Below are 13,613 nucleotides of genomic sequence, written 5' to 3'. Positions count from 1 at the left end.
ACGGTGATGCCCTACATAAAGCTTGCCATGGAAAGGAGTAGGAATGATTGGATGAAGAGAGCAGGAAAGCAGAGGTTCAGAGGAACGAAAGCATCTCTATACGCTTATCTGAAATTCTCACCAATGATTTACATAAGTATTTCTATCTTTATTTTCTGTTTATTTATTATTATTATTCGAAAACTCCTTAACCATTTGATATCCGTCTGACTGAGATTTACAAGATGACCATAGCTTGCTTCATACCAACAATCTCCGTGGGATCGACCCTTACTCACGTAAGGTTTTATTACTTGGACGACCCAGTGCACTTGCTGGTTAGTTGTATCGAAGTTGTGAATGAAAAACGATTTATTAAGACGTGCGTACTGAGTTTTTGGCGCCGTTGCCTGAGATCACAATTTCGTGCACCAAGTTTTTGGCGCCGTTGCTGTGGATTGTTCGAGTTTGGACAACTGACGGTTCATCTTGTTGCTCAGATTAGGTAAATTTTTTTGTTTTATTTTCAAAAAAAAAAATTTCTTCAAAATCTTTCAAAAATTTTTTTTCCTTTGTTTTCGAAAATTATTTTAAAATTTTTAAGAATAAATTCTAAAGTTTCAAAATGGTATGCTGAAGTTTGGCTGGCCATCAAGCTTTAAACTAACCTGGGATGATTCCTGGAATCTTGATTGAGGACTATGAATTCATTGCTTCCTTTTCCCTATATGTTTTCAAAAAAATAAAAATATACAAAAATCCAAAAAAATTACTAAAATCATAAAATCAAAAATATTTTTTGTTTCTTGTTTGAGTCTTGAGTCAATTTTAAGTTTGGTGTCAATTGCATTTTTTCTAAAAATTTATGCATTTTTCGAAAATTCATGCATTCATAGTGTTGTTCATGATCTTCAAGTTGTTCTTGGTAAGTCTTCTTGTTTGATCTTGATATTTTCTTATTTTGTGTCTTTTGTTGTTTTTCATGTGCATTTTTGCATTCATGGTGTCTAAGCATTAAAGATTTCTAAGTTTGGTGTCTTGCATGTTTTCTTTGCATAGAAAAATTTTCAAAAATATGTTCTTGATGTTCATCATGATCTTCAAAGTGTTCTTGGTGTTCATCTTGACATTCATAGTGTTCTTACATGCATCATGTGTTTTGATTCATAATTTTCATGTTGTGAGTCATTTTTTATGTTTTTCTCTCTCATCATTAAAAATTCAAAAATAAAAAATATATCTTTCCCTTTTTCTCTCATAAAATTTCGAAATTTGAGTTGACTTTTTCAAAACTTTTTAAAATTTAGTTGTTTCTTATGAGTCAAATCAAATTTCCAATTTAAAAATCTTATCTTTTCAAAATCTTTTTCAAAAATCAAATCTTTTTCATTTTTCTTAATTTTATCTCATAATTTTCGAAAATATCATCAACAATTAATGTTTTGATTCAAAAATCTCAAGTTTGTTACTTTCTTGTTAAGAAAGATTCAAACTTTAAGTTCTAGAATCATATCTTGTGATTACTTGTGAGTCAAGTTATTAATTTTGATTTTAAAATTCAAATCTTTTTCAAAACTAATTTTAATCATATCTTTCTATCATATCTTTTTCAAAATTTTATCTTTTTCAAAAATTTGATTTTAAAATATCTTTTCCAACTTCTTATTTTCTTATCTTTTCAAAACTGATTTTCAAATCTTTTTCAATCAACTAACTAATTGACTTTTTGTTTGTTTCTTATCTTTTTCAAAACCACCTAACTACTCTTCTCTCTCTAATTTTCGAAAATACCTCTCTCTTTTTCAAAAAAAAATCTTTTTAATTAATTAATTGTTTTAAATCTTAATTTTTAATTTTATTTCTCCTTTAATTTTCGAAAATCATCAACTCCTTTTCAAAAATTATTTTTGAAAATTTTTCTCTCTCATCTTCTTCTATTTATTTAATTACCTACTAACACTTCTCTTCATATCTCTGCTCCTATCCTCACCCTTGTGTTTGGATTATCCATTCTTCTTCACTCTTATTCCCTTTCTTTTTCTACTCACACAAAGGAATCTCTAAACTGTGACATAGAGGATTCCATATTTTCTTTGTTATTCCCTTCTTTGTCATATGAGCAGGAGCAAGGACAAGAATATTCTTGTTGAAGCAGATCCTGAACCTGAAAGGACTCTGAAAAGGAAACTAAGAGAAGCTAAAATACAACAATCCAGAGACAACCTTACAGGAATTTTCGAACAGGAAGAGGAGATGGCAGCCGAAAATAATAATAATGCAAGGAGGATGCTTGGTGACTTTACTGCACCTAATTCCAATTTACATGGAAGAAGCATCTCCATCCCTACCATTGGAGCAAACAATTTTGAGCTTAAACCTCAATTAGTTTCTCTGATGCAACAAAACTGCAAGTTTCATGGACTTCCATCTGAAGATCCTTTTCAGTTCTTAACTGAATTCTTGCAGATCTGTGATACTGTTAAGACCAATGGGGTTGATCCTGAGGTCTACAGGCTCATGCTTTTCCCTTTTGCTGTGAGAGACAGAGCTAGAATATGGTTAGACTCTCAACCTAAGGATAGTCTGAACTCTTGGGATAAGCTGGTCAAGGCTTTCTTAGCCAAGTTCTTTCCTCATCAAAATCTGAGTAAGCTTAGAGTGGATGTTCAAACCTTCAAACAGAAAGAAGGTGAATCCCTCTATGAAGCTTGGGAGAGATACAAGGAACTGACCAAAAAGTGTCCTTCTGACATGCTTTCAGAATGGACCATCCTGGATATATTCTATGATGGTCTGTCTGAATTAGCTAAGATGTCATTGGATACTTCTGCAGGTGGATCCATTCACCTAAAGAAAACGCCTGCAGAAGCTCAAGAACTCATTGACATGGTTGCTAATAACCAGTTCATATACACTTTTGAGAGGAATCCTGTGAGTAATGGGACACCTCAGAAGAAGGGAGTTCTTGAAATTGATACTCTGAATGCCATATTGGCTCAGAACAAAATATTGACTCAGCAAGTCAATATGATTTCTTAGAGTCTGAATGGAATGCAAGCTGCATCCAACAGTACTCAAGAGGCATCTTCTGAAGAAGAGGCTTATGATCCTGAGAACCCTGCAATAGCAGAGGTAAATTATATGGGTGAACCTTATGGAAACACCTATAACCCCTCATGGAGAAATCACCCAAATTTCTCATGGAATGATCAACAAAAGCCTCAACAATGCTTTAATAATGGTGGAAGAAACAGGTTTAACAATAGTAAACCTTTTTCATCATCCACTCAGTAACAGACAGAAAATTCTGAGCAGAATCCATCTAGCTTAGCAAATTTAGTCTCTGATCTATCTAAGGCCACTCTGAGTTTCATGAATGAAACAAGGTCATCCATTAGAAATTTGGAAGCACAAGTGGGCCAGCTGAGTAAAAAGATCACTGAAACTCCTCCTAGTACTCTCCCAAGCAATACAGAAGAAAACCCAAAAGGAGAGTGCAAGGCCATTGAATTGACCATCATGGCCGAACCTACAAGGGAGGGAGAGGACGTGAATCCCAGTGAGGAAGACCTCCTGGGACGTCCAGTGATCAACAAGGAGTTTCCCTCTGAGGAACCAAAGGAATCTAAGACTCATCTGGAGACTATAGAGATTCCATTGAACCTCCTTATGCCCTTCATGAGCTCTGATGAGTATTCTTCTTCTGAAGAGAATGAGGATGTTACTGAAGAGCAAGTTACCAAGTACCTTGGTGCAATCATGAAGATGAATGCCAAGTTATTTGGTAATGAGACTTGGGAAGATGAACCTCCCTTGCTCATCAATGAACTAAGTGATCTAGATCAACTGACATTGCCTCAGAAGAAACAGGATCCTGGAAAGTTCCTAAGACCTTGTACCATAGGCACCATGACCTTTGAGAAGGCTCTATGTGACCTTGGGTCAGGGATAAACCTCATGCCCCTCTCTGTAATGGAAAAACTAGGAATCTTTGAGGTGTAAGCTACCAGAATCTCATTAGAGATGGCAGACAACTCAAGAAAAGAGGCTTATGGACAGGTAGAGGACAAGTTAGTAAAGGTTGAAGGCCTTTACATCCCTGCTGATTTCATAATCCTAGATACTGGGAAGGATGAGGATGAATCCATCATCCTTGGAAGACCCTTCCTAGCCACAGCAAGAGCTGTGATTGATGTAGACAGAGGAGAATTGATCCTTCAACTGAATGAGGACAACCTTGTGTTTAAAACTCAAGAATCTCCTTCTGTAACAATGGAGAGGAAGCATAGAAAGCTTCTCTCAGTACAGAGTCAACTAAAGCCCCCACAGTCAAACTCTAAGTTTGGTGTTGGGAGGCCTCAGCCAAACTCTAAGTTTGGTGTTGAACTCCCATATCCAAACTCTAAGTTTGGTGTTGGGAGTCTATAAAATTAACCTGATCACCTGTATGGCTCCATGAGAGCCCACTGTCAACCTATTGACATTAAAGAAGCACTTGTTGGGAGGCAACCCAATTTTTATTTATCTAATTTATTTTTATTTTATTGTTCTTTCATGTTTTAGTAGGTTCATGATCATGTGGAGTCACAAAATAAATACAAAAATTAAAAATAGAATAAAAAAACAGCAGAAGAAAAATCACACCTTAGAGAAAGGACTTACTGGCGTTTAAACACCAGTAAGGAGCATCTGGCTAGCATTCAACGCCAGAATAGAGCATGGATCTGGTGCTGAACGCCAGAAACAAGCATAGAACTGGCGTTCAACGCCAGAAACATGCTGCATCTGGGCGTTGAACGCCCAGAACAAGCATCAGTTCAGCGTTTAAACGCCAGAATTGCATGCAAAGGCGTTTTACATGCCTAATTGGTGCAGGGATGCAAATCCTTGACACCTCAGGATCTGTGGACCCCACAGGATCATCTCAGTATCTATGGACCCCACAGGATCCCCACATACCTCCATTCGCCTTACCTCCTCATAATCCTATATCACCCTTTCCCAAGAACCCTTCGACAATCACCTCCAATTCCCCTCCAAAACCATCAACACACCTCCATCTCTCCTTCTTCTCATCCTTTCTTTCTTCTTTTGCTCGAGGACGAGCAAACATTCTAAGTTTGGTGTGGAAAAGGCATTGCTTTTTTGTTTTTCCATAACCATTGATGGCACCTAAGGCCAGAGAAACCTCTAGAAAGAGGAAATGAAAGACAAAAGCTTCCAAATCCAAGTCATAGGAGATGGAGAGATTCATCTCAAGGGTCTATAGCTCAGTGGTAGAACATTTGACTGCAAATCAAGAGATCCCTAAGATACCTCAGGGGATACATTTTCCTCCACACAATTATTGGGGACAACTAAGGGTGGAACATCAAGATCACTCCATCATCCTTCATGAAATTAGAAAAGATCAAAAAGCAATGAGGGAGGAGCAACAAAGACAAGGAAGAGACATAGAAGAGCTCAAGGACATCATTCGTTCCTCAAGAAAGAAACGCCACCATCACTAAGGTGGACTCATTTCTTGTTCTCAAATTTTCTATTTTTCGTTTTCTTTATGTTAAGTGCTTATCTATGTTAGTGTCTTATTACATGATCATTAGTATTTAGTAACTTTGTCTTAAAGTTATGAATGTCCTATGAATCCATCACCTCTCTTAAATGAAAAATGTGTTTTAATTCAAAAGAACAAGAAGTACATGAGTTTCGAAATTATCTTTGAACTTAGTTTAATTATATTGATGTGGTGACAATACTTTTTATTTTCTGAATGAATGCTTGAACAGAGCATATGTCTTTTGAAGTTGTTGTTTAAGAATGTTAAATATGTTGGCTCTTGAAAGAATGATGAACAGGAGAAATGTTATTTGATAATCTGAAAAATCATAAAATTGATTCTTGAAGCAAGAAAAAGCAGTGAATAGAGAAAAGCTTGCGAAAAAAAAGGAGAAAAGAAAAATAGCTTAAAAAAAAAGAAAAACAAAAAGCAAGCAGAAAAAGCCAAAAGCTCTTAAAACCAAAAGGCAAGAGCAAAAAGCCAATAACCCTTAAAACCAAAAGGCAAGGGTAAATAAAAAGGATCCCAAGGCTTTGAGCATCAGTGGATAGGAGGGCCTAAAGGAATAAAATCCTAGCCTAAGCGGCTAAACCAAGCTGTCCCTAACCATGTGCTTGTGGCGTAAAGGTGTCAAGTGAAAACTTGAGACTGAGCGGTTAAAGTCAAGGTCCAAAGCAAAAACAGAGTGTGCTTAAGAACCCTGGACACCTCTAATTGGGGACTTTAGCAAAGCTGAGTCACAATCTGAAAAGGTTCACCCAATTATGTGTCTGTGGCATTTATGTATCCGGTGGTAATACTGGAAAACAAAGTCCTTAAGGCCACGGCCAAGACTCATAAAGTAGCTGTGTTCAAGAATCAACATACTGAACTAGGAGAATCAATAACACTATCTGAAATCTGAGTTCCTATAGATGCCAATCATTCTGAACTTCAATGGATAAAGTGAGATGCCAAAACTATTCAAGAGGCAAAAAGCTACAAGTCCCGCTCATCTGATTGGAGCTATGTTTCATTGATATTTTGGAATTTATAGTATATTCTCTTCTTTTCATCCTATTTGATTTTCAGTTGCTTAGGGACAAGCAACAATTTAAGTTTGGTGTTGTGATGAGTGGGTAATTTATACGCTTTTTGGCATTGTTTTTAGTATGTTTTTAGTAGGATCTAGTTACTGATGAGCGGATAATTTATACGCTTTTTGGCATTGTTTTTAGTATGTTTTTAGTAGAATCTAGTTACTTTTAGGGATGTTTTCATTAGTTTTTATGTTAAATTCACATTTCTGGACTTTACTAGGAGTTTGTGTGTTTTTCTGTGATTTCAGGTATTTTCTGGCTGAAATTGAGGGACTTGAGCAGAAATCAGATTCAGAGGTTGAAGAAGGACTGCTGATGCTGTTGGATTCTGACCTCCCTGCACTCAAAGTGGATTTTCTGGAGCTACAGAACTCAAAATGGCGCGCTTCCAATTGCGTTGGAAAGTAGACATCCAGGGATTTCCAGCAATATATAATAGTCCATACTTTGCCCAAGTTTAAATGATGCAAACTGGCGTTCAACGCCAGTTCTCTGCCCAATTCTGGCGTCCAGCGCCAGAAACAAGCTGCAAAGTGGAGTTCAACGCCCAAACTGGCACAAATGCTGGCGTTCAACTCCAAGAAGGACCTCTACACGTGCAACGCTCAAGCTCAGCCCAAGCACATACCAAGTGGGCCCCGGAAGTAGATTTATGCATCAATTACTTATTTCTGTAAACCCTAGTGACTAGTTTATTATAAATAGGACCTTTTACTATTGTATTAGACATCTTTGGATTATCTTTTGATCCTTTGATCATCTTTGGATGGCTGGTTCTTAGATCAGAGGGGCTGGCCATTCGGCCATGCCTGGACCTTTCACTTATGTATTTTTAACGGTAGAGTTTCTACACTCCATAGATTAAGGTGTGGAGCTCTGCTGTTCCTCAAAGATTAATGCAAAGTACTACTGTTTTCTATTCAATTCAACTTATTCCACTTCTAAGATATTCATTCGCACTTCAATCTGAATGTGATGAACGTGACAATCATCATCATTCCCTATGAACGCGTGCCTGACAACCACTTCCGTTCTACCTTCGACTGAATGAGTATCTCTTAGATCTCTTAATCGGAATCTTCGTGGTGTAAGCTAGAATGATGGCGGCATTCAAGAGAATCCGGAAAGTCTAAACCTTGTCTGTGGTATTCTGAGTAGGATTCAATGATTGAATGACTATGACGAGCTTCAAACTCGCGATTGCTGGGCGTAGTGACAGACACAAAAGGATAGTAAATCCTATTCCGGCATGATCGAGAACCGACAGATGAATAGCCGTGCCGTGACAGGGTGCGTTGACCATATTCACTGAGAGGATAGGATGTAACCATTGACAAGGGTGATGCCTCCAGACGATTAGCCGTGCCGTGACAGGGCATTTGGATCATTTTCCCGAGAGAAGACCGAAAGTAGCCATTGACAATGGTGATGTATTACATAAAGCCAGCCATGAAAAGGAGTAAGACTGATTGGATGAAGATAGCAGGAAAGCAGAGGTTTAGAGGAACGAAAGCATCTCTATTCGCTTATCTGAAATTCTCACCAATGATTTACATAAGTATTTCTATCACTATTTTATTAATTATTTTCGAAAACCCCATTACTATTTTATATCCGCCTGACTGAGATTTACAAGGTGACCATAGCTTGCTTCATACCAACAATCTCCGTGGGATTCGACCCTTACTCACGTAAGGTATTACTTGGACGACCCAGCGCACTTGCTGGTTAGTTGTGCGAAGTTGTGAACCATGGTATTGGCATCATATTTTTGGCGCCATTACCAGGGAAAGAAAGAGCGATGAATTTTACATAATCAAAGTGTAATCACAATTTCTGCGCACCAAGTTTTTGGCGCCATTGCCGGGGATTGTTCGAGTTTAGACAACTGACGGTTCATCTTGTTGCTCAGATTAGGTAATTTTCTTTTTGTTTTGTTTTCAAAAAAAAAATTTCAAAAATTTCTCCTTTGTTTTCGAAAAAAAAAAATCTTAAAATAAAAATGTTTTCAAAAATTTTATAATTTTATTCAAAATTTTTAAGAATGAATTCTAGTGTTTCATGAAGCATGTGAAGCCTGGCTGGCTACAAAGCCATGTCTAAATTCTTTTGGACTGAGGCTTCCAAACCATCAGCATAGAGGCAAGTTACATATTTGATAAGTAATGAGCAGTATATTCTGATATCTTGCTGAAGCTTGGCTGGCCATTGGCCATGTCTAGTGTTTTGGACCGGAGCTTTCATTGAAAGCTTGGCTGGCTAGTGAGCCATGTCTAATTCCTGGACTGAAGCTTTAGACTAACATGGCAAGATTCCTGGAATTCATATTAAAAATTTTGGAATCCTTATTTTTTCTTTTACAAATAATTTTTGAAAAAAAAAATTTTCCAAAAAAATTAGAAAATCATAAAAAAAAAATTTCAAAAATATTTTTTGTGTTTCTTGTTTGAGTCTTGTGTCATGTTATAAGTTTGGTGTTAATTGCATATGCATCTTGTATTTTTCGAAAATTCATGCATTCATAGTGTTCTTTATGATCTTCAAGTTGTTCTTGGTAAGTCTTCTTGTTTGATCTTTGCATTTGCATGTTTTGTGTCTTTTCTTGTTTTTCATATGCATTCTTGAATTCTTAGTGTCTAAGCATTAAAGAATTCTAAGTTTGGTGTCTTACATGTTTTCTTTGCATTAAAAATTTTTCAAAAATAAGTTCTTGATGTTCATCTTGATCTTCATAGTGTTCTTGGTGTTCATCTTGACATTCATAGCATTCTTGCATGCATCACATGTTTTGATCCATAACATTCATGCATTGCATCATTTTTCTTGTTTTTCTCTCTCATCATAAAAATTCAAAAATAAAAAAAAAATATCTTTCCCTTTTTCTCTCATCAAATTCGAAAATTTGGATTGACTTTTTCAAAAATTTTCAAAATCAAGTTGTTTCTTATGAAGTCAAATCAAATTTTCAATTTGAAAATCTTATCTTTTTCAAAAATCAAATCTTTTTCAAATTTCTTAGTTATTTTCGAAAATTTCAGAAATATTTTTCAAAAATCTTTTTCTCATTTTTATATCAAATTTTCGAAAATAACAATAACAATTAATGTTTTGATTCAAAAATTTTAAGTTTGTTACTTACTTATTAAGAAAGATTCAAACTTTAAGTTCTAGAATCATATCTTGTGATTTCTTGTGAATCAAGTCATTAATTGTGATTTAAAAAAAAAATCAAATCTTTTTCAAAAACTAATTTCTATCATATCTTTTCAAAAATATCTTCTTATCTTATCTTTTTCAAAAATTTGATTTCAAAATATCTTTTCTAACTTCCTAACTTCTTATCTTTTCAAAATTTGTTTCAACTAACTAACTAACTTTTTGTTTGTTTCTTATCTTTTTCAAAACCACCTAACTAACTCTCTCTCTCTCTAATTTTCGAAAATATCTCCCTCTTTTTCAAAAACTCTTTTTAATTAATTAATTATTTTAACTTTTGATTTTAAAATTTTCGAAAAAATACTAACCTTTTTCAAAAACCATTTTCGAAAATCACTAACCCTTTTTCAAAAATAATTTTCGAAAATCCTTCTCCCTCATCTCCTTCTAATTATTTATTCATCCACTAACACTTCTCTTCATCTCACATCACTGCTCCTATCCTTACCCTTGTGTTTGGATTCTCCATTCTTCTTCACCCCTATTTCTTTTCTTCTTCTACTAACAATAACGAACCTCTTTACTGTGACATAGAGGATTCCTCTTCTTTTCTTTTTCTCTTCTCTTTCTTATGAACAGGAACAGAGAAAAAGGCATTCTTGTTGCAGCTGATCCAGAACCTGAAAGGACTCTGAAGAGGAAACTAAGAGAAGCTAAATTACAACAATCCAGAGACAACTTGATTGAAAATTTCGAACAAGTAAAGGAGATGGCAGCCGAACCCAATAACAATGCAAGGAGAATGCTTGGTGACTTTACTGCACCTAATTCCAATTTACATGGAAGAAGCATCTCCATTCCTGCCATTGGAGCAAACAATTTTGAACTTAAAACCTCAATTAGTTACTCTGATGCAGCAGAACTGCAAGTTTCATGGACTTTCATCTGAAGATCCTTTTCAGTTCTTAACTGAATTCTTGTAGATATGTGATACTGTTAAGACTAATGGAATAGATCCTGAAGTCTACAGGCTCATGCTTTTCCCATTTGCTGTAAGAGACAGAGCTAGAATCTGGTTTGACTCTCAACCCAGAGACAGCCTGAACTCTTGGGATAAGCTGGTCACGGCTTTCTTAGCCAAGTTCTTTCCTCCTCAAAAACTGAGCAAGCTTAGAGTGGATGTTCAAACCTTCAAACAGAAAGAAGGTGAATCCCTCTATGAAGCTTGGGAAAGATACAAGCAGCTGACCAAAAAGTGTCCTTCTGACATGCTTTCAGAATGGACCATCCTGGATATATTCTATGATGGTTTATCTGAGTTATCAAAGATGTCATTGGATACTTCTACAGGTGGATCCATTCACCTAAAGAAAACGCCTGCAGAAGCTCAAGAACTCATTGACATGATTGCTAATAACCAGTTCATGTACACTTCTGAGAGAAATCCTGTGAGTAATGGGACGCCTATGAAGAAGGGAGTTCTTGAAGTTGATACTCTGAATGCCATATTGGCTCAGAACAAAATATTGACTCAGCAAGTCAATATGATTTCTCAGAGTCTGAATGGAATGCAAGCTGCATCCAACAGTACTCAAGAGGCTTCTCCTTAGGAAGAAGCTTATGATCCTAAGAACCCTGCAATAGCAGAGGTGAATTACTTAGGTGAACCTTATGGAAACACCTATAACTCATCATGGAGAAATCATCCAAATTTCTCATGGAAGGATCAAAAGCCTCAACAAGGCTTTAATAATGGTGGAAGAAACAGGTTTAACAATAATAAACCCTTTCCATCATCCACTCAGCAACAGACAGAGAATTCTGAGCAGAATCCATCTAGCTTAGCAAATCTAGTCTCTGATCTATCTAAGGCCACCGTGAGTTTCATGAATGAAACAAGGTCTTCCATTAGAAATTTGGAAGCACAAGTGGGCCAGCTGAGTAAAAGGATCACTGAAATCCCTCCTAGTACTCTCCCAAGCAATACAGAAGATAATCCAAAAGGAGAGTGCAAGGCCATTGACATAAGCACCATGGCCAAACCCAAAGAAGGAGAGGAGGACGTGAATCCCAAGGAGGAAGACCTCTTGGGACGTCCAGTGATCAATAAGGAGCTTCCCTCTGAGGAACCAAAGGACTCTGGGGCTCATCTAGAGACCATAGAGATTCCATTGAACCTCCTTATGCCCTTCATGAGCTCTGATGAGTATTCCTCTTCTAAAGAGAATGAGGATGTCACTGAAGAGCAAGCTGCCAAGTTCCTTGGTGCAATCATGAAGCTGAATGCCAAATTATTTGGCATTGAAACTTGGGAAGATGAACCTCCCTTGTTCATCGATGAACTAAGTGATCTGGATCAACTGACATTGCCTCAGAAGAGACAGGATCCTGGAAAGTTCATAATACCTTGTACCATAGGTACCATGATCTTTAAGGCTCTGTGTGACCTTGGTTCAGGAATAAACCTCATGCCCCTCTCTGTAATAGAGAAACTGGGAATCTATGGGGTGCAAGCTGCTAAAATCTCATTAGAGATGGCAGACAACTCAAGAAAACAGGCTTATGGACAAGTAGAGGACGTGTTAGTAAAGGTTGAAGGCCTTTACATCCCTGCTGATTTCATAGTCCTGGATACTGGAAAGGAAGAGGATGAATCCATCATCCTAGGAAGACCTTTCCTAGCCACAGCAAGAGCTGTGATTGATGTGGACAGAGGAGAATTAATCCTTCAAGTGAATGAGGACAACCTTGTGTTTACAACTCAAGGATCTCTCTCTGCATCCATGGAGAGGAACCAGAAAAAGCTTCTCTTAAAGTAGAGTCAAACAAAGCCCCCACAGTCAAACTCTAAGTTTGGTGTTGGGAGGCCACAACCAAACTCTAAGTTTGGTGTTGAACTCCCATATCCAAACTCTAAGTTTGGTGTTGGAGAGTCTCAACAATGCTCTGAACATCTGTGAGGCTCCATGAGAGCCCACTGTCAAGCTATTGACATTAAAGAAGTGCTTGTTGGGAGGCAACCCAATTTTTCTCTAACTATATTTTTCTTAGTTATATGTCTTTGTAGGTTCATGATCATGTGGAGTCACAAAATAAATATAAAAATTGAAAACGGAATCAAAAACAGCAGAAGAAAAATCACACCCTGGAGGAGCATCTGTCTGGCGTTCAACGCCAGAACAGAGCATGGTTCTGGCGCTGAACGCCCAAAATGGGCAGTGTCTGGGCGCTGAACGCCCAGAACAAGCATGGTTCTGGCGTTCAATGCCAGAAATGGCCAGTAAATGGGCGTTGAATGCCCAAAATGGGCACCAACCTGGCACTGAACGCCCAGAGTTGTGTGCAAGGGCATTTTACATGCCTAATTTGGTGCAAGGTTGTAATTCCTTGAACACCTCAGGATCTGTGGACCCCACAGGATCATCTCAGGATCTGTGGACCCCACAGGATCACCTCAGGATCTGTGGACCCCACAGGATCCCCACCTACCTCCACTCACTTCTTCTCACCCCTCTTTCACACAATCCCATAAACACTCTTCCCCAAAACCCTTCACCAATCACCCCAATCCCTCTTCCCCATCACCTCTTCACCACTCACATCCATCCACTCTTCCCCATAAACCTACCTCATAAACTCCACCTACCTTCAAAATTCAAAACCAATTTCCCACCCAAACCCACCCTAAATGGCCGAACCTTAACCCCCCTCCCTCCCCTATATATAGCCCTCCATTCTTTCTCATTTTCACACAACACAACCCTCTCCTCTCTACTTGGCCGAAACACACTTCACCCTTCTTCTCCATATTTTCTTCTTCTTCTTCATCTATTCTTTCTTCT

The 13,613-nt window shown here is 37.4% G+C and overlaps 2 non-coding genes across 2 annotated transcripts; both read right to left on the bottom strand.

Annotated features, from left to right (window-relative positions):
* Nucleotides 1-2,628: 2,628 nt before the first annotated feature.
* Nucleotides 2,629-2,736, bottom strand: LOC148546547 (small nucleolar RNA R71). The gene has a single exon (XR_015901072.1). It is a non-coding gene; the product is annotated as a small nucleolar RNA R71 (small nucleolar RNA).
* Nucleotides 2,737-10,937: 8,201 nt separating this feature from the next.
* LOC148546546 (small nucleolar RNA R71) lies at nucleotides 10,938-11,045 on the bottom strand. The gene has a single exon (XR_015901085.1). It is a non-coding gene; the product is annotated as a small nucleolar RNA R71 (small nucleolar RNA).
* Nucleotides 11,046-13,613: the final 2,568 nt, after the last annotated feature.

The sequence above is a fragment of the Arachis ipaensis genome, chromosome B9, assembly GCF_059453495.1.
Source record: "Arachis ipaensis isolate K30076 ecotype BB chromosome B9, ASM5945349v1, whole genome shotgun sequence".
NCBI classification, from domain to species: domain Eukaryota; kingdom Viridiplantae; phylum Streptophyta; class Magnoliopsida; order Fabales; family Fabaceae; genus Arachis; species Arachis ipaensis.
The sequence above is the reverse complement of the archived record's forward strand: the minus strand, read 5'-3'. Positions and strand labels throughout refer to the sequence as shown.